We start from the raw sequence: 25,637 nt of genomic DNA, 5'->3' as shown, positions 1-25,637 counted from the left end.
GTGCAGTGTCCTGGGAAGGAGAAATGTTCTCTCCTATCTTGCTTGGACCTCCTGTTTACCCTCCAGTTGGAGGAAGGGAAGGAGCATAGCTGATATAAGAGTGAAATGGTCTTTGTGTTCTTGATTTTCTGCTCTTCCACTCCTCAGCACCCCAGTTCATTCTGCGGTGACTTCAACCTGCTGGCAGGTATAGAAATTCACTCAGATCATGAAAGGTGAATGGGAAGAGGCTGGTCCAGTAACTAGTACTGGAAATAATGTTTGTGACTATCCATATTCTTGTTTTGTAAAAAACAAAGAGGATGTGGTTAAAGTATTTATTTTTCTTTATGCTGGGAAGATAGTTATTTCCTTGGTTGAACTATCTGCAACCATTATCTGAAACTATCTCAACTCTTTTTTCCCTGTCCTTTTCCAAATCAAATGGAAGAAAGATACACCTGAATTTTAATGTGGCAGAGCATCACAAGTTGTACTGGTCCCTTGTCTCCAACTTTGTCTCTTTCTTCCTCTTCTTGTTGTCAACCCCTTTCTACCATTCAGTTGGAACAAAACCTTTCTCTGTTTGGTCTAGTCTGTATGAGTATCTTCCACAGGCAGCTATTATGAGGATGAAAGTACATCAAATACACAAGTGATAATACTAATATAATAGTAAATAGCAATTCTATTAAGAGCTGTGTGGTGTCACTCATAGGACTGACATCATGGGCCTACACTCAGGGTGACTTCACAAGTGACCTCTGCTTAGAAGGGACCTACACTGGGTTTAATGTTCCATTGTCACTTTTTTGAAATTATTATTATTTGTTGAACAAGGAACCCACACTTTCACTTTGCACTAGGTTCCATAATTCCTGTAGCCAGCCCTATAGTGGCAAAGGGGCAAGACCATGGCTTTAGCTGGTGCTGTCTTCTAATGTAGTTACTATTGCTGACGATAATGTGATGCTTGGAATTCTAAAGGTTTCCCTTTGAGCATGAGTGTTCAAATGCCAGCTTTCTGGTCTGTTGCCACTGCAAGAAAGCTAAAAGGTAGTTGATGTGTGGTATATTTAAGGCATAGCTTTTTTTTTTCACATGCTGCAAAGGAATTTGAGCTCCTTTAAAAATCATAGCAGCAATGTTATCAGGGGATTTGTAGCATTTTCCAAAACATGCTCCTCATTTTACCTTATTCTCTAATTATCAACACAAAGCAGTGAGATTCTCTGCTCTCACATTATAAAAAGAACCATTGTGCTAGTCAAGGTTTTCCAGAGAAACTGAACTAATAGGACATATATATAGAGAGAGCTATATATAGGAAAAAGTTTATATAAGGGGTTGGATCATTGGTTATGGAGCATAAAAGTTGCACAGTGTTCTATCTTTGACTGGAGCCTCAGAAAGCCAGTTAGTTCCAGTATAAGCCTGAAGGCCTGAGAACTGGGGATGTTGGTTTAAGTCCCAGTTCAAATCCAAAGCATAAGAATTGGGGCCTTATGGTTTAAGTCTAGATTCAAGTACAAAGGCCCAGACATGGAACCAGAAATGCTGATGTCACAGGGCAGGAGAAGATGGTCGCACCACTTCAAGGAAAGCAATCTTACCCTTCATCTGTCTTTTTGTTCCATTCACACCCTCAATGGATTGGGTGTTGCCTGCCCACATTGGTGAGGGTAGATCTTCTCTACTCAGTCTGCTTACTGAAATGTTAATCTTTTCTGGAAACACCCTCACAGATAAACCCAGAAATAATGATTTACCAGCTATCTGGGCATCCCTTAGCCCAGTCAAGTTGTCACATAAAATTAACTATCATAACTTTCTTTATTCATTAACTCATATGACTCTCAAATATCTCTTGAGTGCTTGTGAAGTACATTTTTTTTTTACCTACTGGTGTTCTAACTAAGAACAGGACATACCTGGCCCCTGCCCTCTGTGAGCTTATACCGATGGATGTACATGAGGAAACCTAATACTAGGGGCAAATCAAGAAGGATTCTGGAAGAGGAAACCTCTCAATTGATAACTGCAGAATAAAAAATGTGGGAGAAATAGTATTCCTTTGGAGCTGGCTTTAGTGATAGTTGTCCTAGGGGAATGAGAGGAGTACTTCCTTGTATAGAGGAATGCTAAGGAAGGCTCTCAGGTCAGATTGACCTGAATTTGAGTATCCCTTTCATTGCTAATCAGCTATGTGATTCAGAAAATCTTCTTAACTTCTCTGAGCCTCAATTTTGTCATCTTTCAAATGGAAACAATTGTAGTACTTAACTTTGCTTGCCTTTGATAAAGATTAAAGAGTTAATTTCCCAGAAATCTAGTCCTGTTCTTGGCAAAGGGTAAGTGTTAAATAAATATTAGCTACTAGTCTTCCAAGACATATTATCTGTTTTCCCAACATAGCTGCTGATATTTTTATGATTAAAACATGAAATTCAAAGGAATGCTTCAGAGGTTGACTAGAGTTATAACAAGCTTGGTTTCTCATCACTTCCAGCTTGACCACAGATTCACTGATGGTTAGTACTTCCGCCACATCTGGGCAGACTTTCCAGAGTGAGGAATAATTTTTTTTTTTTTTTACTTATCAGTGTGGAAACAAAATGACCAGCAACCTCAGTGGGAAGGTTGTCGGGACATGAGACCTGCTATGGTGGGCAGTAAGAGTTCTGAATCCCATCCACTGTGTTCCCCTGAGTTGCAAACAGGAAATGATGTGGTTGGTTTCATAGGATTAAAACCAGGGATTCTTATTAATATGGATATTCAAGATGTTGAAGTCATGGCCCTGGGGAAGGAACTGGGAATACTCATAACCCCTTTGAAAACATTTGTTATATGCAGTTCATTTGTTGTTTGTAGTAGACGGCATTGCAAAGATGCTGAAAATGGAATCTGAGAATTCAGCCCATCACTTGGTCACCTGATTATTGTCATCTGTTCTTACTTCTCTGAGTTTCCTGTGACAAGGAGCCACCTACTTCATGATGACTTAACCAGGTCAATCAGAACCATGGCAAAACCCGTGACTGTTGTTGTGGCAAAATGCCTAACAGTTTCCTCATCATAGTTGATTTCTTTTCCTCCTGGAAACAGATGCAGAACTTTTTTTTTTTCTTTTCCCTAAGGCTTAAAAAAAGTTTGGAGCATGAGGTCTTTGGCTCTGCTTTGGATCATCTCTCTTACAGAATCATCTTTTCTTAGGAACAGGAGGCTGGAGCTCCTAAAATCAAGGAGTGATACTTTAATTGCAGAGGTGAAACAAGCGGGCATACAAGCTAGATTTGTGTATCTGTGCCTGGTGACGTGGGAATTAACTCGTTAATAGAAGGGAGGGTGGAGTTCACACCTCAGTTTAGATTCACATGCAATTCTGAGGCATCGATAGTGTAGAACTCCAGGGTCTTATGGAGAAGTCTGATTCATCATCTTTCCCAGTAAAACTGAATGACTTAACAGTGATGATAACAACCCCTGGATGTTCACCCAGTGCACATCTCAGATATTATCACCTTTTCCCAGATGAAAAAAATCATCTCAGAGAGGTTGAGCAATTTGCCCAAGTCCACACAGTGAGAAAGGGTGAGAGTTCATTCTTATCAGTCTGTGATTCATGCAATGTGCTGCTTCTTATCTGTATGATGTTGGGCATGTTGCAGACACATTGGAGTCTCATTGTCTTTTCTGTATGATGGGATCAAAAGACAATTAGATTATCATAGGATTAAAAGAATGTATCTAAAAGAACTTAGAAAGCTGTAGAGTGTTATCTGTGTGTTGTAATATTATTAAGACTATTTGCAGATGATTTCTTAAACTTATTCTGGGCTGCTTTATGACAAATCAGGTGCTTTAATTAGGTTTTTCATTTCTGTGACCAAAAGATCTGACAAGAACAATTTTAGAGGAGGAAAAGTTTAGCGGTTTCAGAAGTCTCAGTCCGTAGATAGCCAGCTCCATTCATCTGGGCAGGACATCATGGCAGAAGAGGGGGGTGGAGGAAAGCAGGTCAGGACTTGCTTAGTAAATATAAGTTTACAAAAATAAACCCCAGAGGCACATCTCCAATCATTTACCTTCTCCAGCCACACTCTACCTGCCTATAATTATCCCTATCAGAGGATTAGCCCACTGATTAGGTTAAGGCTCACATAACCCAACCATTTCACCTTAGAAATTTCTTGCCTTGTCTCACACATGAGCTTCTGGGGGCCACCCCACATCTAAACCATAACAGCACATCTGGGCTCCCTCTGTTAGAACTTGTTGGTGACACAGCTTTCCATATCTTTAGTGACTTTGGATGCATTTGCCACCAGGATGACTGGGTCATTTATTTGAGATGTGCTTATTGAGCTCATTTGTGTATCAAGCAAAATGTCAAGCTGGGTGCTGGCTCTCTATTGGGGTATAGAAGTACAGACTCTGCCTTCAGTCATGTCCTCTGTCCTCATGGAACTTGTAGCTGTGAGGAGATTAGCATTAGATACATGAACATACAAACATACATGATTCCAGATTTCGATGAGTGCTCTAAGAGGGAAACAGCCATTATGAGAGACAATCGTTCTAATTAAAATGGGCTTTGAAGTAAATTTTGAATAAGTGATATATAAACCAAAATTTGAAGGATGAGTGGGGATAGAGCTGGTAAAACACTCCAAGCCCCACCCCCCAAAACAAAAATGTTCCAGGCACAAGAAAAAGCAGATTTTGAGGCACAAAGTGAGGCTATAATAATAATTGTAGTAATTATAAGAGTTAACATTAAGCAAACTCTTATTATGTGCCAAATACTATATCAAGAGTTTTACCAGTGTTATCTCATTTAATCTTCAGATATCCTCTAGGATGGATGCTATTCTTTTATTCCCACACTACAAATGAGTATAACCAAAGCTACAGAGATTGAGTAACTCATTCCAAAGTGATATAGTGTTGGAATGGTGGTTCAATTTCAGGCTGGATGATGGAAACATACACATTTTAAATCAAAATATTGGTTAAATTTAGTAAACAGAAGTCAGTTCATCTGTTAAGAGTCGAGTTGCAGACCACAGAAGCTGCCTGTGATGGCTGATTTTGGTATACACCCGACCAGATTAAGGGATATCCAGATCACTGGTCCCAGTGATTGCTTCTTGGACCTGAACCCATTTCTCTTTTGCTAAATGGAAACTTGGGTGGCTTGGCATTTGATTAGAATGATCAGGGTATTCCAGGTGTGTCTTTAAGGGTATGTTCAAGGAGATTGACAGGTAAGTCAGTTGACTGGGTGGGGATGATCAGCTCTCAATGCGGGCAGGCACCAGCCAAAGTAAGCTGGGGCCCAGATGGAACAAACAAGGTGGAGGAAGGGTGAATTCTTGCTCTCTCTTCTGGAGCCAGACATCCTTCTTCTCCTGCCTTGGATGTTAGAACTCTAGGTTCTTCTGCTTTTGGACTCTAGGACTCATGCCAATGGCGCTGGGGCTCTAGAGCCTTCAGGATTGGAATGAGAGAGGTATATCACTGGCTTCCTTGGTTCCCAAGTCTTCTGAATTGGACTAGCTATGGTTGAATCAGAACCAGATTCCCGGATTCTTCAGCTTTCAGATGGCCTACCATGGGACTTCTCAGCCTCAAAATCATGTCAACCAATTCCTGTGATAGACTAATTTTCCTATTTCTCTTCCCCCCCATTTCTCTCCTCTCTCTCCACTCCCCCACAACACATGCACCATTCATGATATCTATCTATCTATCTATCTATCTATCTATCTATCTATCTATCTATCTCTCTATCTATCTATCATCTATCATCCTTTTTTCTTATCAGTTCTCTATCTCTGGAGGATGCTGTCTGAAACACCATCTTAGGTAGTTTATGGAAGAAGTAACTTATCAGGTACTCAGTGGTTTACAAAAGCATTGACTTAGCTAGAAGGAAGGTTCTGGGGCTTAAAAGCCTAGGCAGGGCTTCCAGAGAACCCGCTCCTCCAGCTCCTAGAATGACACTATATTTTATTTATTTATTTTGGTGGGGGGAGAGCTTGAGAAAACTGCTGATGCTGCAGGAAACCACCAAATCTGGAAACTAAGGACGGTAGAACCATACTGATTTTGATTTTGTCTGCACCAGCAAAATAGATGTTTCCTCCTTTATTCCTCCTCCACTTTACTTTGGCCCAAAGTCAAGTCTCACTCTTGGTTATGATTAGCAGAATTAAAGCACATGCTGTCTCTAGTTGCAAGGAAGATGGGAAAATGTGGTCCTTAGGTTCCGTCCATGCAACGCAGGGACCCATACTAGACAGATTTGGGCCACAGGATCCAATTCACTCAGTGAGCTAGGGCAGAGTCACAGGGAGGTGAGAGAGGTGGAGAGAACCACCTCATGAAGGCCTTTGAGTTATGGTGAGAAACATAATTTTACATGGAGACAATGGGAAGTGGGAGACTCACATAGATTTTTTAAAAAAATTTATTTTAATTAGTTATATATGATAGTAGAATGCACTTATGCACTTTGATATACATAGATGGAATATAATTTCTCATTTTTCTGAGTGTACATGTTGTAGATTATATTGGTCATGCAGTCACATATATACATAAAGTAATAATGTCTTTTTCATTCTACTATGTTTCCTATCCCCACATCCCCTCTCCTCCCCTCCCATCACTTCCCTCTACCTAATCTAAGGTAACGCTATTCTTCTCTAGTGCCCCTCATCTTATTGTGAATTAGTATTTGCATATTAGAGAAAACATTCAGCCTTTGTTTTTTTGGGACTGTCTTATTTCGCTTAGCATGATATTCTCCAACTCCATCCATTTACTGGTAAATGCCATAATTTCATTCTTCTTTAAAGCTGAGTAATATTCCATTATATACCACATTTTCTTTATCCATTTATTTGTTGAAGGGCATCTGGATTGGTTCCATAATTTAGCTATTGTGAATTGAGCTGCTATAAACATTGACGTGGCTGCATTACTGTAATGTGCTGATTTTAAGTCCTTTGGGTATAAACCAAGGAGTGAGATAACTGGGTCAAATGGTGGTTCCATTCCAAGTTTTCTGAGGAATCTCCATACTGCTTTTCAGAGTGGTTGCACCAATTTGAAGTCCCACCAGTAATGTATGAGTGTGCCTTTTCCCCATATTTATTGTTGTTTGTATTCTTGATAGCTGCCATTCTGACTGGAGTAAGATGAAATCTTAAGAGTAGTTTTGATTTGCATTGCTGAGATAGTGAACACTTTTTCATATATTTGTTGATCCATTGCATTTCTTCTTCTGTGAAGTGTCTGTCCAGTTCCTTAGCCAATTTATTGATTGGGTTATTTGTTTTTTTGGTGTTAAGTTTTTTCAGTCCTTTATATATCCTGGAGATTAATGTTCTATCAGAGGTGGATGTGGTAAAGATTTTCTCCCAATCTGTAGGCTCTCTCCTCACTTTACTAATTGTTTCCTTTGCAAGAAAAAGCTTTTTAATTTGAATCCATCCTATTTATTAATTCTTTATTTTTACTTCTTGCACTTTAGGAGTCTTATTAAGGAAGTCAGACTCTAGGCTGATATGGTGAAGATTTGGGCTTATTTTTTCTTCTATTAGGTGCAGAGTCTCTGTTCTAGTGCTTAAGTCTTTGATACACTTTGAGTTGATTTTTGTGCAGGGTGAGAGACAGAGGTTTAATTTCATTTTGCTACATATGGATTTCCAGTTTTGCCAGCACCATTTGTTGAGTAGGCTATCTTTTCTTCAGTGAATATTTTTGGCACCTTTGTCTGGTATGATGTAAACTGTATTTATGTGGGTTTGTCTCTGTGTTCTTCTGTACCATTTGTGTTCAGGTTGTAGAGGATGGGTTCTCAGCTCAACTGTAAAGTGGCCTTCGATTCTCTTAACAGGAAGGAAGTAAGAATGGGTAGCCCAGACACAGGCAAGCTGCAGACTGCATGGTAACAGGGTGCTGAAAGGCTTGGATGTTGGCTTCTGTTTCTTCCTGAAGCCTGAGGCAAGGTGGGGGTATCATTATGTTTAAGGAGAGGACCTGGGCACAGCTGTCTGAATTGTCAGAGCATGGGGGGCCTGGCACTGTCCAGGGGGCTGCTTAGTCTTCCCAACCAGATATGGTTTGGGTAACTCATGGATCATTCTGGTGCCTGGCTCAGATCAAAGGATTTTCTGTTCCCACATGAGTTCTCCTTTCCATGTCTAGAAAGCCAATCACCCAGCAAAACCCAAACATTCATCCTTGTCTTAACAAAGGAACTTGGGTTTCTCTTCACCAGGCCCATCCGTGTACATTTAACCTATGTTGTATCTAATATGGACACTGGGACATTTTGATAGGATGGTAAGTATATAAACAGAAAAATATACTGCAGGGTTGAGAAGGTAAGAAGTGCTAGGGGATGAGGAAAGTAAATATCAGGTGTCTAAATAACAAGGTGGGAAACCCAACCCTTTATTTCCAAGTATTATTTGCCTCCTGGTTTCTATGTTCTCTTCCCACATTCTCTCAGCACATAAGTAGCAGGGAGCAAGCATTACAGAGACTCTCCTAGAATGGGTCCTAGCAATGGTAGGCAATATCTCAAAGTGGAGGGCAAAAGAAAGATCATATTCCTTGAGGCATTGAAAACCAAACGGAACAAGTAGCTGGGCTCCACGGGGCATGTGCATCCTATGCTGGCCTCAGATGAGATGTCCAAGTGACTGTTTCCAATTGGAAGTTTCCAAGATATGATTTAGTGCCTGTTAAAAATAGTTGTGCGCTGTGACTGGATAAAAAGTGGACACATGGTTTGCTTTATAGTCCATCAGAGGCCCTCATAAAGGCCAAATGTTTTGGAGGGTGTTTTAAGGTCTGGCAAAAGTCATAAGGTTTTAATAGTCAGGCAGCTCAGGCTAACTTTATTAAAATATCAGTTCTGATTTCCCTCCCTGGAATAGAAGAAACCAAAGGACAAAGAATGGGAGGAGCCTGGGTAATTGCATTTTACTTATTTTTTCAAGTCTCTTTCTTAGAAACAGCTTCTATGATTCTATTAGCAGTTGGCTTGTTAGCTTAGACTCTGTGGTAAGGACACGTCTGATCTGAACACCTTCATGTTCTGGATGGTTGGATGTCTCTCCTTCTTCCTCTATTGCACATTGTCCTCAATTTATTTACCTCTTTTCAGAAGACTTGTCATTGTTTTGAATGTGAATTAAAAACTTTTTAATTTTTTTATTTCTAACTTTTGCTATGGAGAAAACCTTTTTTTTTTTTTTTTCCTTTTCCCCTCTTTGTCTATTATTGTTTGGCATCACTCTGGTTTCCTATTTTTTTTTTTTTTTTGCATTTTCCCTTTTACAATTCACTTTCAGTATGTTCCTTTGAGATGAAACCATTAGAAACTGAAACAGAGAAAATAGATTACTTTCTTACCCTTCTTTTGAGTGCCACTTCTTTGTTCTTCTCTTATGTTATTCCAATAAATTGGGCTTTGTTTCAAATGCCTCTGGAGGGTAAGTATACCTGCCCCCTTTGGCTAGCAATTGAAGTTTTCCTTTAACCCAAAGAACTGAGAGACTTGGTTATCAAGGAGTTATCAGTTAATGCAGAGAGTTTCTTCTGTGAATCAAAGAATATTCTGGTACCCTCTTAGAAGTAAGTTAGAACTTAACTGTTAATAGTGCTGTAATCTTTTGTTTGACTCTTTGGCAGGAATGAGGAGTCTACCAGTCCTCTCTGGACAAGTTGAGAGAATCTAATAAAAGGAATAATATGTAATATTATTAAATATATAAGTATTTTTAGTATATATATATATAATATATATATATATATATACAAAAAAAATTTCCTAGGACTTGTTTTCTCAAAAGTCTGTGTCTCTTATAAGATTAAAAAATTATGTGTGTATATATATATATATATATATATATACAAAAAAGAAATTAATCTCCTAGGACTTGTTTTCTCAAAAGTCTGCATCTCTTATGAGATAAAAGTTGCTTCCTGGGGCTGGGATTGTGGCTCAGCAGTAGAGCACTGGCCTAGTGCTTGTGAGGCACTGGGTTCGATCCTCAGTACCACATAAAAATAAATAAATAAATAAATAAATAAACAAATAAATAAAGATATTGTATCCAGCTACAACTATACACACACACACACACACACACACACACACACACACACACACACATATAAAAAGTTTAAAAATTTGCTTCCTGAAGCTCTGGATCTGGTAGCGGAGGCAGGGTGAGAAGACTGCAGTGGAGCCAAAATAATTGACCTTCCTTCCTCTTCTCTCCTCTCAGGTGAAGATTTTTAATGGTCTTCCCCAACCACTGGTGCCTCCTTCTTGGGTTGTGCCACTTGTTTGTGGCTTCCTATTCTCTAGTAGCCCTCCCCTGGGTTCTTCCATGGTGATGGCATGGACAAGAAGGTGGACTCATTGTCATCTTTGCCCATGTTGACTTCAGTGACTGAATTGCACAGAGAAAGAAAAAGGCAAGGTGATGGTCAGCTGTACCTTGTCAACACTAAGCCAGGCCTGGGAAAGCAGAACTCATTTCCCAGCCTCATTAAGAATGGAAGTGACTTGGGGGTAAGTGGAAGTTATTCTCTATATTGTTAAAGTGGATAAAAATATTTTCTACTGATCCTTCTTGGAAGACTAAAAAAAAAAAAAAGAAAAGAAAAAGAAAGAAAAGGCTTTCTGCATGTGGTCCTCAATTGATATTTTAGATTGTTGTCCTTTACTGAAGAAGGGCACACACTCTCAAATCTTTAGAAACATCAAGGCTCATTTGGCAGATTTCCGATTTCTTATGGAGTTATATATGATCCGTGTGTCAGAGGCCCAATTCTTGATAGAGGTCTCATTTACATATAGTAAAATTCTTGGATCTCAAATTTATTGCTCTCCAGGTCAATCCTATCAGAAGGAGTCTTGTCCCGAAGATACCTGAGATGGAAATATATCTGATGATGGATGCTGTTGACATTTGTTCTCCCCAGTGGTACTGAAATATCCTAATTAGCCAATCAACAACCCCTGAAACAAATTTTGGGATTTTACCCTCTAGCTGTCTGTCTACCATAGCTGTTGTGAATAATTTGATAATGGCTCTTGTTAATTTCCCAATTTCTTTAAAGTTTTTTTCCTTACCGTAATAACTGGCATTCTCAACATTCCCTACCTCTCTAACCTCTTCTCCACTTACTGCATTTCTTTATTTAGAAAGGCAAAACATTTTCTTTCAAGATTGTTAACCTTTAGGAGATTTATTTATTATTGTTATACTACCCTGGCCTGGAAATGGAAGTAAATATTTGCAGGTTGCAAAACGAACTAAAAAAGAATTGCTTTGTACAGATGGAGAAATATCATAGATGCATTAAGTGCTCTCTGGAAGAGGCTGGACATGCATGTGCATAGACAGATACATACTGAGTGAAGAAGTAGGCATTTCTGACAAGTCCACATTTTGTGTTTTCTCTCAGATAGTTCACAGACTATTTTAATGAAGAGTCTCCACCCAGATTCCATCAAATACTAGCAGTCTTGAGTACTCTAGAATTCCAATAATTACTTGAAATTGGATGAGATGGGGAAGACTCCGGACACTTCTCATTAGTATTTGGCTGCTATACTTTAGTTAATTTTTTTAGATGGCAATCTTTCTGACAGAATGAAAAACAAATGGAAGGGTATAGGGCCTTAGAATCAATGAAATCCTGCATGTCACTAAGAGGACTGAGAGCCAAGATCACATCTGTCATTATGGGTGAAAGGTCTTTGATACTGTCTAATTTCCTTCCGTGCAATTACCTACTTGCCTGCAGCTTATGATATACGGAGATCAAATTACAATCCTTGGCAATGCTTGATAGAGTTTTTGTTGTTGTCTCCATAAAGGAAGAGATTTTAAAATCTGTGACTTGCACACTGTGTATTTCATGTACTCCAATAGTTATTCTTCCAAATTGTTTTCATGAAGGAACTGGCCTGAACTGATTAAGCAGGCTATTTTTTGCTCCTTTTTCTTTGTATTTGTTGGAATAGACAATTGTTAGTAATTTAAGGGAGCAACAAGTTCATATGGATTGCAGGAAAATAGTCACTGGTTCATAATTTCATTACAGTATATTTTTCAGTACAAAACTACTAAAATATGTAGATAATGCTTAACAATGTGTCAAGAAGCAGACAATAGGATTGTCATCAGCTGGGGCTCCCTAGCTTATTGAGCCAATTTGGAGACTGTGCTATTGGATAACCTCTAGAAAACTCGGAGACATCCAGCAAATCCCAGCTATTGCAATGGACTCTAATGAAAGTGTTTGTATAAAATTGTGTGAGTGAAGAACAGAAAGGGCAGGTGAAAGCTCTGAAAGTCACCAGGGCTCCCTTGAACCCATAAAAATTATGTTAACTTTTTAAGGGATTCTTTTACTAGGAATCCCTAAAAAAATGGCATTAAAAAAAAACCGAAGATATGCAAACAAAATCCTCAAAGAAAAAATAATAAAATAAACACAAGTTGTCCCACACATCCCTGATTCTATAAGAGCTGAAGCAACACTGTATTCTATGCTTTCTTTACATGAGGGTCAATTCTAATCATAGAGAGCAGAGTGGGTGGCACTATCAGTCAATGGAAAGCACGTACCGCAATGTCAAGTCCTGGCTGGCTGTAACCACTTAGTACTTACAGTATTGCCCAGGAATGATAAGTATGCTCTCAGCTGCAAACCTTTTATAACTTGTTGCTACTCAACTATCTTTAGTATTATTTGGCTTCATGTTGTATTGAACAAATATGATTGATCAAATTTCCCTCCTTCTAATTAGTCAAAGTGATAGTGGGCACAAATGACTTGCCACTTAGAGACTATGATTTAGATAGGATATTTTAAAAATATTTATTTATTTATGTATCTTTAGTTTTAGGTAGACACATTATTTTGTTTTTATGTGGTGCTGAGGATGGAACCCAGTGCCTCATGCATGCTAGGCGAGCCCTCTACCACTGAGCCACAACCAGCCCCTAGATAAGATATTTTGATGATAGTTAATACCAGGGCACAAGGAGACTGAAGGGCAGTGTCCTCCAGATCTTGGAAATAAGGGATTAAGATTGTTCTCTGAATATTCAACTATAAAGTCATCAACAGGTGATGTAAACAAAGACAAGCAAAGCCAACCTAAAGAGAGTGTGTTATTAGGTCAGCAAAGTGGTGGAGAAAGGATAGCTGGAAATTCTCTCTTCAGTGAAAGCAATGGGAACTCTGGCAAAAATGGTCAAAATCAACTTTTTTTCAGAACCCTGGAAATGAACAGAAGGTTAGTTTGAAAGTGTCAATAGAGCTGCTTTTGAGAAACTCTGCATTAGAATTTAGGATGTAAATATTTAATTTATTGTGGTCTGCTTTTCAATGGTATTATACTGTTCATGTGTAAGAATCTTATTTCCATTTCTTTCCTTCCACTTTATTTGTTATCACCATGAATTTTACTTAAATTCAATAAAACCCCACACAACATTATTAGAGGTTTTTTTTTTTATATATAATTATCTTTTAAAGAAATACAATAAGGAAAAACCTTATGTATTTACTATGGGGAGCAGTGTCATGGGATTTCCTTCCTTAGTGTAGACCCTTTCCCCTAGCTATCATTTGGCTTTTGCAGGGCTATGCTCCCTCCACAGGCTCCAGGGCAGAATCTATTCTCCAACCTCTGCCTTGGGGGTCACACTGTCTTCCCTTCTTCTGTGTCTAACACTCATGATTACATTGGGGTCCCTCCTAGATAATCCAGGATAACCTCCCTATCTCAAAATCCTTAATTCAATCACACCTGCAAATTTTCTGTTCCCATGTAAGGTGGCATTTGCAGGTTCAGGGAATGGGGACCTGGATGCCTTTGGAGGCCTTTAGTCAGGCAACCTCACTCTGCCATTGTTTTCTCTTTCTCAAGTGCCAGCTAGTTCAATTGACCATTTTCTTTTCTCACTTCTATGCTCCTCATCTGTCTTTCTGTTCTATACTACTTTTTCTTAACTTTATTTTCTAAACCTTCCTTTGAAATTTTAATTTCAAGCTGTCATATACTTCATTTCCAAACATTCCTTCTTGCTTTCCTAATGTTCTTTATGGCCCAGTCTTTTGTTCTGAGTTCATGGGGCAATATTTCCTCTCCTGTCTTGTGATTGTGGTTATCAATTTTATTCCTGTTTAAAGAGTGTGGCATCTAATCATCATTTCTGGGTAGGGCCTGTAGACAGACAGAATCCAGTAACAACTGTGGGACAGTTCTTTTATCCTTGGCTGTTAATTTTCTCTAGGGAAAAAAAAAATCTCTAATGTCCCACATGTTAAGTTTCTACTTTCTCAGCTCTGGTAAGCTGATTACTATTTGTCCATTTGTTTTCTTTTCTATTTTATTTTTTTCCTTTTTTAAATTTGTTTTTCATCTTCTAAATTTTATCTCTCATCTGCTGTTTTTTTTCTAATTGAGATAAAATTTACATAACATCAAATTAACCATATAAAGAACAATTCAGAGCCTGAGTGACGTGGTGCACGCATGTAATCTCAGCAGCATGGGAGGCTGAGGCAGGAGGATCACAAGTTCAAAGCCAGCCTCAGGAAATTAGCAAGGCCCTAAGCAATTCAGTGAGACTCTTTCTCTAAATAAAGTATAAAAAAAGGATGGAGATGTGACTCGGTAGTTAAGTGCCCCTGGGTTCAATACCTGATACCAATAAATAAATAAATAAATAAATAAATAAATAAAGTTTATTGGCATTTAGCACATTTACAGTGTTGGGTAACTACCACCTCTACTTAGTCCGAAGACACTTTTATCATCCCCTGAAAAAAACGCTGTCTTCCTTAAGCTCCCTCATACCCATCCCCAACCACCACTATGCAGCACTAACCTACTTTCTATCTCTATGGATTTCCCTCTACTGGATATTTTCTATAAACTGAATCATAACATGTATGACTTTTGAGTTTGAATTCTTTCATTTAGCATAATGTTTTCAGGGTTTGTACATATTGTAACATGTACTTCATGTCTTTTTATAATTGAAAGATATATGGTTGTACCACATTTTGTTTATCCATTCAGCACTTGATAGGCTCATCTGCTATTGTCTCACTATTCTGTTTTGCCTACAATTTTCTTCCTTTAATGAAATTTTTGTAAGATTTGGGAAAGAAGTAAAGAAAAATAAAGGTTAAATCTTATATAGTTAATGCACAATATATGCCATAATTTTAAAATTAATACTACAGATATATTGTACTTCTTCTGCTTGACAAACACTTAAACAAAAAATTGAACACAAATTAGAATTGACCTTACCCTATAACAGCAGGCTATCAAAAGCAATAGTGACTTACATTGATTAAAATTATATGCATTCATTCAGTCATCAATATACTAAAGTTAGCCTTCAAAGTGGCATATTTATCTTATGTCTCTGGTTTTACTTTTTAATTTAGTATAATTATATATTGTCACTAATACAAATCAGAAAGAGTTGGCTCTAAAAATTCATCCCATCCAAGAAGCTTCAATTACTGGAAGTTTTGGAGTTTCTGGCTGAATTGCCCCCTCACTCACTCTCCAGCATAATTTTGGATGGTATTATATTATGGGTTGTAGACAGACAATGCTAGGTTTGTTTCATTGGAAATATGACAAAGATTTATTTTTAAAGAGAGAGAGAGAGAGAATTTTTAAATATTTATTTCCTTTAGTTTTCGGCAGACACAACATCTTTGTTTTTTTGTTTTTTTGTTTTTTTGTTTTTTGTTTTGTGGTGCTGAGGATCGAACCCGGGCCGCATGCATGCCAGGCGAGCACGCTACCGCTTGAGCGACATCCCCAGCCCCAAAAAAGAGTTTTAAGGATTTCATATGTAACTCCTTTATAATTCATTGCTAAAACAATATTGTAACCATAATAATTAAAATTAACTGCAAAAAAATCCACAATTTCTCACTTATGACAAGTTAGGAGTTTTTAATGCTTCCATATAGTCCTTATGTATTTGCCTTCCTCATGTTTATGTAATTATAAGCATTTTGACAGGTACAATTTAATTATTTTATACACATTACATATAAGCATTTAGTTTTATTGCTTTAAAACCTTCAATAATCATCATTTAGAGGTTGAATTATATTTCATTGTGTGAGCATACCTTAATTAATTATTATCTTAAAGTAAGGCATTTGGGCCATTTTCAATTTACTGAGTAACTATGATGCTTGAATGGATGTAATTAATACATATTAAGGAAAAAATGGCTCCATTTCCAGATAATAGGTTTTATCTCAGATAAACCTGGATTCTCTTCTTGGCTCAATCACTAACTTTGTAGCCTTAGGCAAGCTTTTTTTTTTTTTTAAAAAAATGTAATCACAATTCTTGATAGAGGTCTCATTTACATATACTAAAACTCACAGATCTCAAATTTATAGCACTTGATTTTTATATACCTGTACACCTATATGACCATGTTCATTCTTCCACGAGTATAACCTTTCTTCTGATTTCTTACAGTTTCTTCTGCCAAGAGACATCTTCATGGTTTCTCTTTGGGGGCTATTACTAATAGAGTTGTGTGACTATAGATGCCTGTTTTGAGGATGCAAGTCACTTCTCTTGTGTATGTATCTAGGAGTGTCATTGCCATATTGTAGAGATGGTGAAGCTGGTGAGTTAGATAAAATTGGACAACATGGTGCCATCATAATGCTGAATGGGATGGAAAAGATGCCTAGAACTGGCTTGGCTAAACCTTTTAGCTTCTCTGAACCTTAGCTTCATCAACTCCAAAGTAAAGATAATCCCTGCCATGAAGGGTCACTACCATGATTAAAACATGTAGAGAATTAAAGTCCTAGCACAGGATTTGGACTGGAAGGTAGTTACTGATTGGGAGCTATGATGATGGTGGTAAAGGAGGTGATGGTGATATTATCCCTTCCCATGTACTGATGGGTAGACTTGCTGAGTCAAAATATAGAGCTGACCTCTTCCTCTCATCTTTCAAAGAAAGTCTGAAGACTTTCATGAGGATCCCCTTCTACTTTGGCTAGACCTGTGGCTCTCTACAGTATTGCAGCATTGCATTCCTGAGATTCTGATTTCATTCCCTAAAGTGGGGCACAGACATCCATGCTCTAAAGGTTTCCTTTTGGATGTTAATTGTCAAACCTGAGAACTTATGCCTAGCAGAAGACTTGATTTATAGCTCATCTTCTTAGACTTTGCCACTTTGCAGTTCTGTAAGGTAGCAGGTTTGTTGTTTTCCTTCTTTCCTCTCTGTGCTGAAATCCTTACCCTCATTGCACCTGAGACCCCACACAGCCTCTAAGTTGGGTGTTTTATTGGTAAGTTTTCTCCTCTCTCTCCCTCATGTGTAGATATCCCATGAGTCACAAGGCACTGATTTTAGAAGTGTGCCTGTGTTCCCAAATTGCTGCCTGGTTTTAGTGTGCAGTATCCGTTTTCTCAACTGTCACCTTATCAATATTTTCTTTTTATTTCCTCCTTTGTTTTTACTTTTTCCTTTAAAATAAACACAACTATGGCAAACTCCTACAGCCTTCGGCAGCTGGCAGCCTGCATGCCTGGCTGATTCTCCCTGTGAGGTGCAGATCATCCTGGCAGACTGTTGAAAGTTGTTGTGACTTAAGGAGCAGCTGGGTTTTCTTCTCTCTCACTCTCTCTCTTTAAACTTTAGCTCCTTCTTAATTATCAAAGAAATGTATATATACTGTGGCAGGAAATTTAGATGATTAGATATAAAGATCCCAAAACAACAATTGCAATCTTCTCTCTCTCTCTCTCTCTCTCTCTCTCTCTCTCTCTCTCTCTCTCTCTCTCTCTCTTTTAACAGGGATTGAACCCCAGGGTGCTTAGCCACCGAACCACATCCCCAGCCCTTTTTATATTTTATTTTGAAACAGGGTCTTGCTAAGTTGCTTAGGCTGGCTTTGAACTTGTGATCTTCCTACCTCAGACTCCCAAGTTGCTGCATTACTGGTGCACCACTGCACCCAGGCTACCATCTTCTCTTTACATGGTAAATATTCAGTTTGGGCTCCAGCAATTTCTACGTGAGTGACCCTGGGTTCTTCTGCTTCTCTGAGCCTGTTGCCTCACATGTTAAAGAGGATGATCAGAAAACCTGGTAGAAAAATAGGCACAAGACATCAAGGATATCTCACTAAGAAAAGAAACAAATGGCCATTGAATATATATTATGAGTTTTACTCATAATAAAAATGCAAATAAATAACAAACAATTAAAGAACTCCCTTCCCCAGTAAGGCAGGGGAAAATGGATGTGTTCATACATTCAAGTAACAGCAGAGAATTGCACACCATTACAGAAGGGAATCAGCAATGCCTAACCAGACTATACATCTGTTTACATTTTGATACAATAATCCCACTTCAAGGGATTTACTCTGAAGATTTATCTCGACAATAAGAAAATATACATGCACAAGGTTATTTATTACTTGTAATTGTAAATATTGGAAATAACCTAAATGTCCAAATATAGAGTTTTTATTGAATTAAGTAAAGAACAGTCACATCTTGAAGAACTACATAACTGTAAAGAAGAGAAATATCTCCACAAATGGAGACAGAATAATTTCCTCTGAAAAAGGTGAAGTACGAAGGGGTATGTATAGTACACTTCTTTTTATATAAGAAAAAAACATAATAAAAACCAGAAACTAATGTGATTGCCTTCGGGGGATCAGTGAGAACAATATAGAAAGTACAGGAAAGTGACACTTCACTAAGGACGATTTTGTGCATGGCTTTGACTTTTGGAATGATGCTAATGGTTTTTACTCTCAAACAAACAAATCAACAAGGATATGGGAGAAAACCCTGCAGTGGAAAACAAACAGAAGATAGAGCTAGGCTTTCAATGAATAACAGAATTACACTGGTCAAGGAGAACTAAGTCAAGTGACTGAATACAGTAATTTGGTTATTGTCAGTTAAAAGATGAACTTGAAATATATTTATTATGTTAGTTTTCATTATGTAGGCTTCTGAGCAAATGTGTAAATATGGGGATTGTGCTGGTGGCTAGATTTTTCACAGAGAGATGCAAGTATGGACCAGAGAAAGACTGGCAAGAACACTGTAGTGTTAGGTGTTGGGTTGTAATTGGTGACTGTGGTATGAATGTTGATACAGCTCCACACTCATTTATACTATTGATACACCCCCCCATACACACACACATGCACATATCTGGATATATATACACACACACTTCCTAATTGCCCACTGAAAAGACTTAGAAGCCAATAATAATCAGAACAACAGATTTTATTTTCAAATATCATGGCCCATTAATAATAGCTAGTGAATATTGAATTCATGACTATTCCAGAGCCAAAGAAGAGAAAAACCAAGAAGAGCTGGAATATCTTTTAAACCAAAAAGGAAGGAAGCACTTGAAATATATTGGGAACCTGGTAGTTAGGGTTCTCCAGAGAAACAGAACCAATAGAATAGATGAAGACATATGAAGAGATTTATTATTGGGAATTGGCTCATGCAATAATGGAGCAGGCAAGTCTCAAGGTCTGTGGGGTGGGGAGCAGGGATTGGCAAGCTGGACACTCTTAGGAGTGGATGATGTAATTCCATCCTGAATCTGAAGACCTGAGAACTAGGAGAAACAATGGTGCAGTGCCAATCCAAAGGCCAGCAGGTTCACGACCCAGGAAGAGCCAAGGCTTCAGGTAGAGTGATGTCCCAGTTCAGGCCATCAGGCTAGAGGAATTTTCTCTTACATGGGGAGGCAGGTTTTTTTGTTCTTTTCAGGCCTTCAGCTGATTGCGTGAGGCCCACCCACATTGTGGGGGCAAGGGCTTTACTCAATCTATTGGTTTAAGTGTGAAGCTCACCCAAAAGCAAACTTTAGAAACAGCTGGAATAATGTTTGACCAAATGTCCAGGCCTCCCCTGTTTCAATCAAGCTGACATATGAAAATAATCATTGCAGGACCAGTGAAAAATGAAAATAAATAATGGTAACAGTTATTATAACTCATTAAAGAATAAGAATTGTGAGCCCCTAATGATAATAAAAATACAAGAAAAAAAATTCTTTCTTATGGGAAAAATCCAGGAATGATGGTTCGAAGAAAATTTGCACACAGCATAGTAATAATGAATTCAAACAAATATCTAAAAATATTACATTAGTAGGTGAATGTTTCAAGAGGCAATGTACATGCACTCTCAAAGAATAGCAAAGAAAGGTAACTTTACAGTGGAGAAACATGGTGCATACCATCCAGTGGCTTCAGGAAGGTTTAACAATACCAACAGTAGGATGGACCAACTTCACATGCCCCCTGGCGTGATGCAGTAAGAACACAAGGTTACACGCTTACCATCCTCGCCAGATGTGAAGACAAACACGAAAGGAGGGAAATCTATAAAATGTGCAGCCTGCACACTTAAAAATATTTCTATCTTTAGAAACGAACTGTTACAGATCAAAGGAAACTAAAGGAGGGATATAACATGAAGGCCAGGAATGATCCTGAATGCAATGACTGGCTCCTAGCTCCTCTGAAAGCATTTTTTCCTCTGGCTATAAAGGAAATTATTAAGATGATATAATATAAAATAAAAATTTTAATTTTGATCATTATTTTGTGGTTTTATAACAGAATACCCTTGTGCTAAGGAAACAGTCTTTATGTGTAAAGGGGTAACTAAGCTGTCCAGACAACGCATGTGCCTGTTGCCGTGTGTGAGGAGATGAGGAGGGCATGTGGCAAATTGTTATTTGACAAATCCAAGTGGAGGGTGTAGAAGAGGTCCTTGAAGCATTCCTGCAAGTTTTATATAAGTTTCTATTTCAAAATAGTTTATAAAGTTTTACAAAAAGAAACAAGTTCTTAGAGTTATTGTTATAAAGACTAAATGAGATAATCCATAAAAAGGAATTAGCACAGAGCCTGGCACAGAGGTAAAAACTCAATAGTTAGCTATTATTAATACAAACATGAATATAATATCAGTGTATTAAATATATTAATATCAACCTATACATTTAAGTCAATATATTATTATTTGATGTACATATTAGAGTTACATGTCAATAATAGCATTAGTACATTAATGTTAATTTCTAGTAATAACATCAATATATTTGCATTATTGCAATACATTTATTAAAATGATATTACATGACAATTATTATTTTATATCTTACTTTTTCAATTAAAATATATCATAAATAATTTGATTTTCACAAAGCACGATAGTCTATGGTTTGCATGTATCACAATTTAAGTTTAAATTTTTTCTTTTTCAGGGCTATAGTTGTTGCTATTTTTCTTTTTTTAAGTAAATAATACCTTTATGATAATAGTACTGTATATGAAATTTTATGAATTTATAAAATAATTTATGAAAACCACAAGGTTTGGTTCATTTTCCTGATGTTACAGGACAGGAGTCTCAAAATCATTCTGCTGAGTCAAAGGAACTGGCATTTCAAACTCTCTGCAGTTCGCTGCCAAGGCCAAATGGCTTGCCAGAGGAATTTTCCCATTGTCTGTGGCACTAGCAGGATGTTGAGTGTCTGTCTTGTCTCTCACTTACCCACATCACGTCCTACCAGTGACCTCCCTCTCCAGAAGCATCTGATTTTCAGGAATTAAACAGTTCTGGCTGGGAGAATTTTGTTAACGTAGAAAACTTTCTCCTTTGTACTTTTCTGTATTGCTTTTTGTTTTCCTAAGAGACTTATAAAGAAAAGTGATGAAATATTTCTGAAGAAGGAGAAGGAGACCGGGGCAGAGGAAGAAAACGGGGAGGAGGACAGGGCTTAGCGGTGACCAGGGTATTGGAAGGAGCAGTCTGGTTGTTTGGGTTTTGTTTTCTCAAAGGAAAGCAAGCTGACCCCAGAAAAGTAGCCTCTCAGGTGAGCAGATGAGAGGGAGATTTCCCAGGAAGGTCTCATTTGGTTATTGTCAGCAATAACTGGTTTGGAGCATCAGAGAGACCTGGGTCTAGTCTTGGTTTTCACATTTATTACCTTCTCTTCGTAGGCAAGTTATTGGGCCTTTCTAAGTCTTTGTTTCCTTTGGGCAAAAGCAGAATGAAAGTGACTTCCTGGCCAGGTGTGGTGGTGCTCTGTAATTATGGTGTGCTGTAATTCCAGTGGCCCGGGAGGGTGAAGTGTAGGAATCACAAGTGCAGAGCCAGCCTCAGCCAAGCAAGGCTCTAAGCAACTCAAAGGATGGATGTTGAAAAATAAAAAAATAAAAATGGGCTAGGGATGTGGCTCACTGATTAAGCACTCCTGGGTTTAATCCCTAGTTAAAAAACAAAAACAAAAACAAAAACAAAAAAACCTTGCTCACAGTGTTTTTGCAAAGTTCACATGAGATATCATGGACATTCTCTTAAATTAAATTGGAGAGGTCTGAAGAGTCTTAGGGCAGACAAAGTCAGTTAGGCGTCATAAGTGAACTCAACATATGTGGAACTTAACTTGAGCTATTTCTTATAAATTCCTGTAATTAAGGAAATTAGAACCTAAGCTCAAACCAATCAGAATCAGCCAACAAACTTATGATTATATAACTAGGGACTTTCCTGTAGGATAGATGAAATAAGTCCCAGTAAAACTGTAACCAAGCTGGGCGCGGTGAGGCATGCCTGTAATCCCAGTGGCTTAGGAGGCTGAGGCAGGAGGATCGCAGGTTCAAAGCCAGCCTCAGCAACAGTGAGGTGCTAAGCAACTCAGTGAGACCCTGTCTCTAAATAAAATACAAAATAGGGCTGGGGATGTGGCTCAGTGGTTGAGTGCCCCTGAGTTAGATCCCCAGTATGTCCAAAAAAAATTGTAACCAAGCAAGTATTTTTTTTGCAAGTATTGTATTTGTCATATACAACCTCTCCTTGTGTTCCTTGGGTGAAGCTCCAGGGCCATTTCTGCTTAATTCCAGAATTGTTGTTTGCTCAAATAACTCTAAAAATCTTATTATGCCTCAGTTTGTCTTTTTAATATGAAAAAAGTAACATACTAAAAAACTTTACAAATATTAGTTTAAAATTCATCATGCAACTAACAATACTTTCAAAGTCACAATCTTATAATAAGTGCAACAGTGGGTATTCACTTATACATAGTTATCCCTTCGTGTAAATCAGGAGAATATTGCCAATGTGCAACCTGTTATGGTTTGGATATGAGGTGTTCCCCCAGAAAGCTCATGTATGAGATAATGCAAGAAGGCTCAGAGAAGAAATGATTGGGTTGCAAGAGTCTTAACTCAATCAGTGAATTTATCAGATGGGATTAATTGAGTAGTCACTGAAGGCAGGTGGAGTGTGGCTGGAGGAGGTAGAGCATTGGTGGCATGCCTTTGGGGTATACGTTTGTATCTGGTGAGTGGAATCTCTGCTACCTCATCATCATGTGAGCTGCTTCCCTCTGCCACATTATTCCACCACGATGTCCTGCCTCGCCTTGAGTCCGGAGGAATGGAGCCAGCCTTTTAATGGACTGAGAACTCTGAAACTGTGAACCCCCAGATAAACCTTTCCTCCTCTATAATTATTCCGGTTGGGTCTTTCAGTTGCAGCAGCAAAAAAGCTGACTAAAACACAACCCAAGGAAAGCAATTTTGCCCCAGGATTAGAATCCATGACTCCGGGGACTGCAACTTAGTAACAAACTGAAGCTTGATCTGCTTGCCAGATGACTGTACCCTAAATGTTTGACTACATTCCTGCACATGCCCAGGAGACCACCAACAAAGAGCCTCCTCCTAATTAGATTCTGATGTAAGACTTTTTAAAACAGAAGAGTTTTATTTGGTTTGATACCAAAGGAAACAAAACCAACAGTTTTGTTTGCATAAAAATGCTGTGAAACAATACTTTAATTACCTAGGATTCAGACCTGTTTGAAAAGATGTGACTATTTCAGGTTTCTTAAAATTAGTTTTGTAAAGACATCTAATAGACTCCCCCACCCACCCCCCAGAGTCATTGTCTTCTTGAAATGATATAAAGGAAATACATTTCCCCCAGCTCTAGTTTCCCATTGTTAAAGCAGATCAGTGGTTATGAAAGTGCTGCTAATTTAAGGTTTCAAAGGATGGATGTTGAAAAATTAGGCTTTTTTTTTTTTTTCCTTTCTATTTATCTCTCCAGGAAGCAGTCCCCATAAAATGCTTTCCCTTGCCTCTTGATAGTAAGCAGATGCTGCACTTCCCAGCAGAGCTCAAGAAAACAGCCTGTGGGGCAGAATCTTCCATAAATGTCTGAAGATATTTACTTTGCCAAGATTTATGTTACAGTGAAATTAAACCTAATCTTAAAAGAAGCCATCCATTTAATTAATATTTATGCATTCTAGTAAATGACTTGAAAATATATGCTGTAAATTTTTAATATGGAGTGAGAAAATAATGTGCCATTGCGCTGTTGCCTGGACATAGAAATAGAAGGTGGTTTGAAGAAAAAGACATTCCAGTCCTCTTTGGATGATACCTCTTTTCTAAATTCCCGACCTTTTAATCTGTGGACTAGAGGGCCATTCATTTACATTGATGATGACTTCTGTTTAATGGAGAGATAAATTCAGTGATGCTCAAATCCAGGTGAAGAGTCTTTGTGGCAGGCTATGAGAAGAAATAGGGACTTTCACCCACTATTCTCGTGAAGTTGCTTTTCTAGCCTTTCCAGTGTCCAGGAGCACTTTACTGTAGCCGGGTTTGGCAGTGATCAAAAGCACAGTGGGTCACATTTTTCAAAGCTTGCTTTATCTTCTTATTCTCTGATGACCATATGGTCTAAGCTGTGACCGTACTGGTTGACATTTTTAGAGAAAAAATTTATTATTGTCTTTGCTACAGCTAAATTGCTGCTGAAATGTGACTTGCTTAGGAGAAAATGCCACTTAGTGTTGATTTGCCATTCCCTGATACCCCGAAGGCACTTTGTGCAGAGACTGGGGGATTTTTCCCTCCTCATGCTCTTGTTCTTGGAAAGTATAATGTTTCATCATTCTGTTTATAAAAACAATTCCAAATCAGCAAAATCTGGCAAATTTGTAATCTTCCATTTTAATCGTGGTATGGGTGGCTTGGAATTCTCTAGTCGAATTTAAGAAGGTTATTTTGAAGGAAAATTCTTATCACACTCTCTGTTCCACCCATCAAATCTTGTTCTTTCTCTCTTAATAATACCAAAAGTTCTCAGACTCGTTGGCCTCAGGGTTGCTTTTCATCCTGAGAAATGATTAAAGACCCTAAAGAGCTTTTGTTTACTTGAGATGTATCTATTTGTTTTTGTGCACTAGAAAACAAAAGCTAAAAATGTTTATTTATAGTTTACAAATAGATATTTCGATGAACAATTACCATTTTCAAAACAAAATATTAATTAAAAAGTAGTGTTTTGCATTTTTACAATTCTCTGGCTTAGCAGAAAACAGCTGGATCTTCACATCTGTTTCTGTATTCAATCTCTTGTGATTATCACATGTCATATAGTCTCTGGAAAATTACATTCTATACTCATGAGAGAATGTGAGTGAATAAGGAAAAGAATATCTGAGTAT

Source organism: Ictidomys tridecemlineatus, chromosome 4 (genome assembly GCF_052094955.1).
Source record: "Ictidomys tridecemlineatus isolate mIctTri1 chromosome 4, mIctTri1.hap1, whole genome shotgun sequence".
Classification (NCBI taxonomy): domain Eukaryota; kingdom Metazoa; phylum Chordata; class Mammalia; order Rodentia; family Sciuridae; genus Ictidomys; species Ictidomys tridecemlineatus.
The sequence above is the reverse complement of the archived record's forward strand: the minus strand, read 5'-3'. Positions refer to the sequence as shown.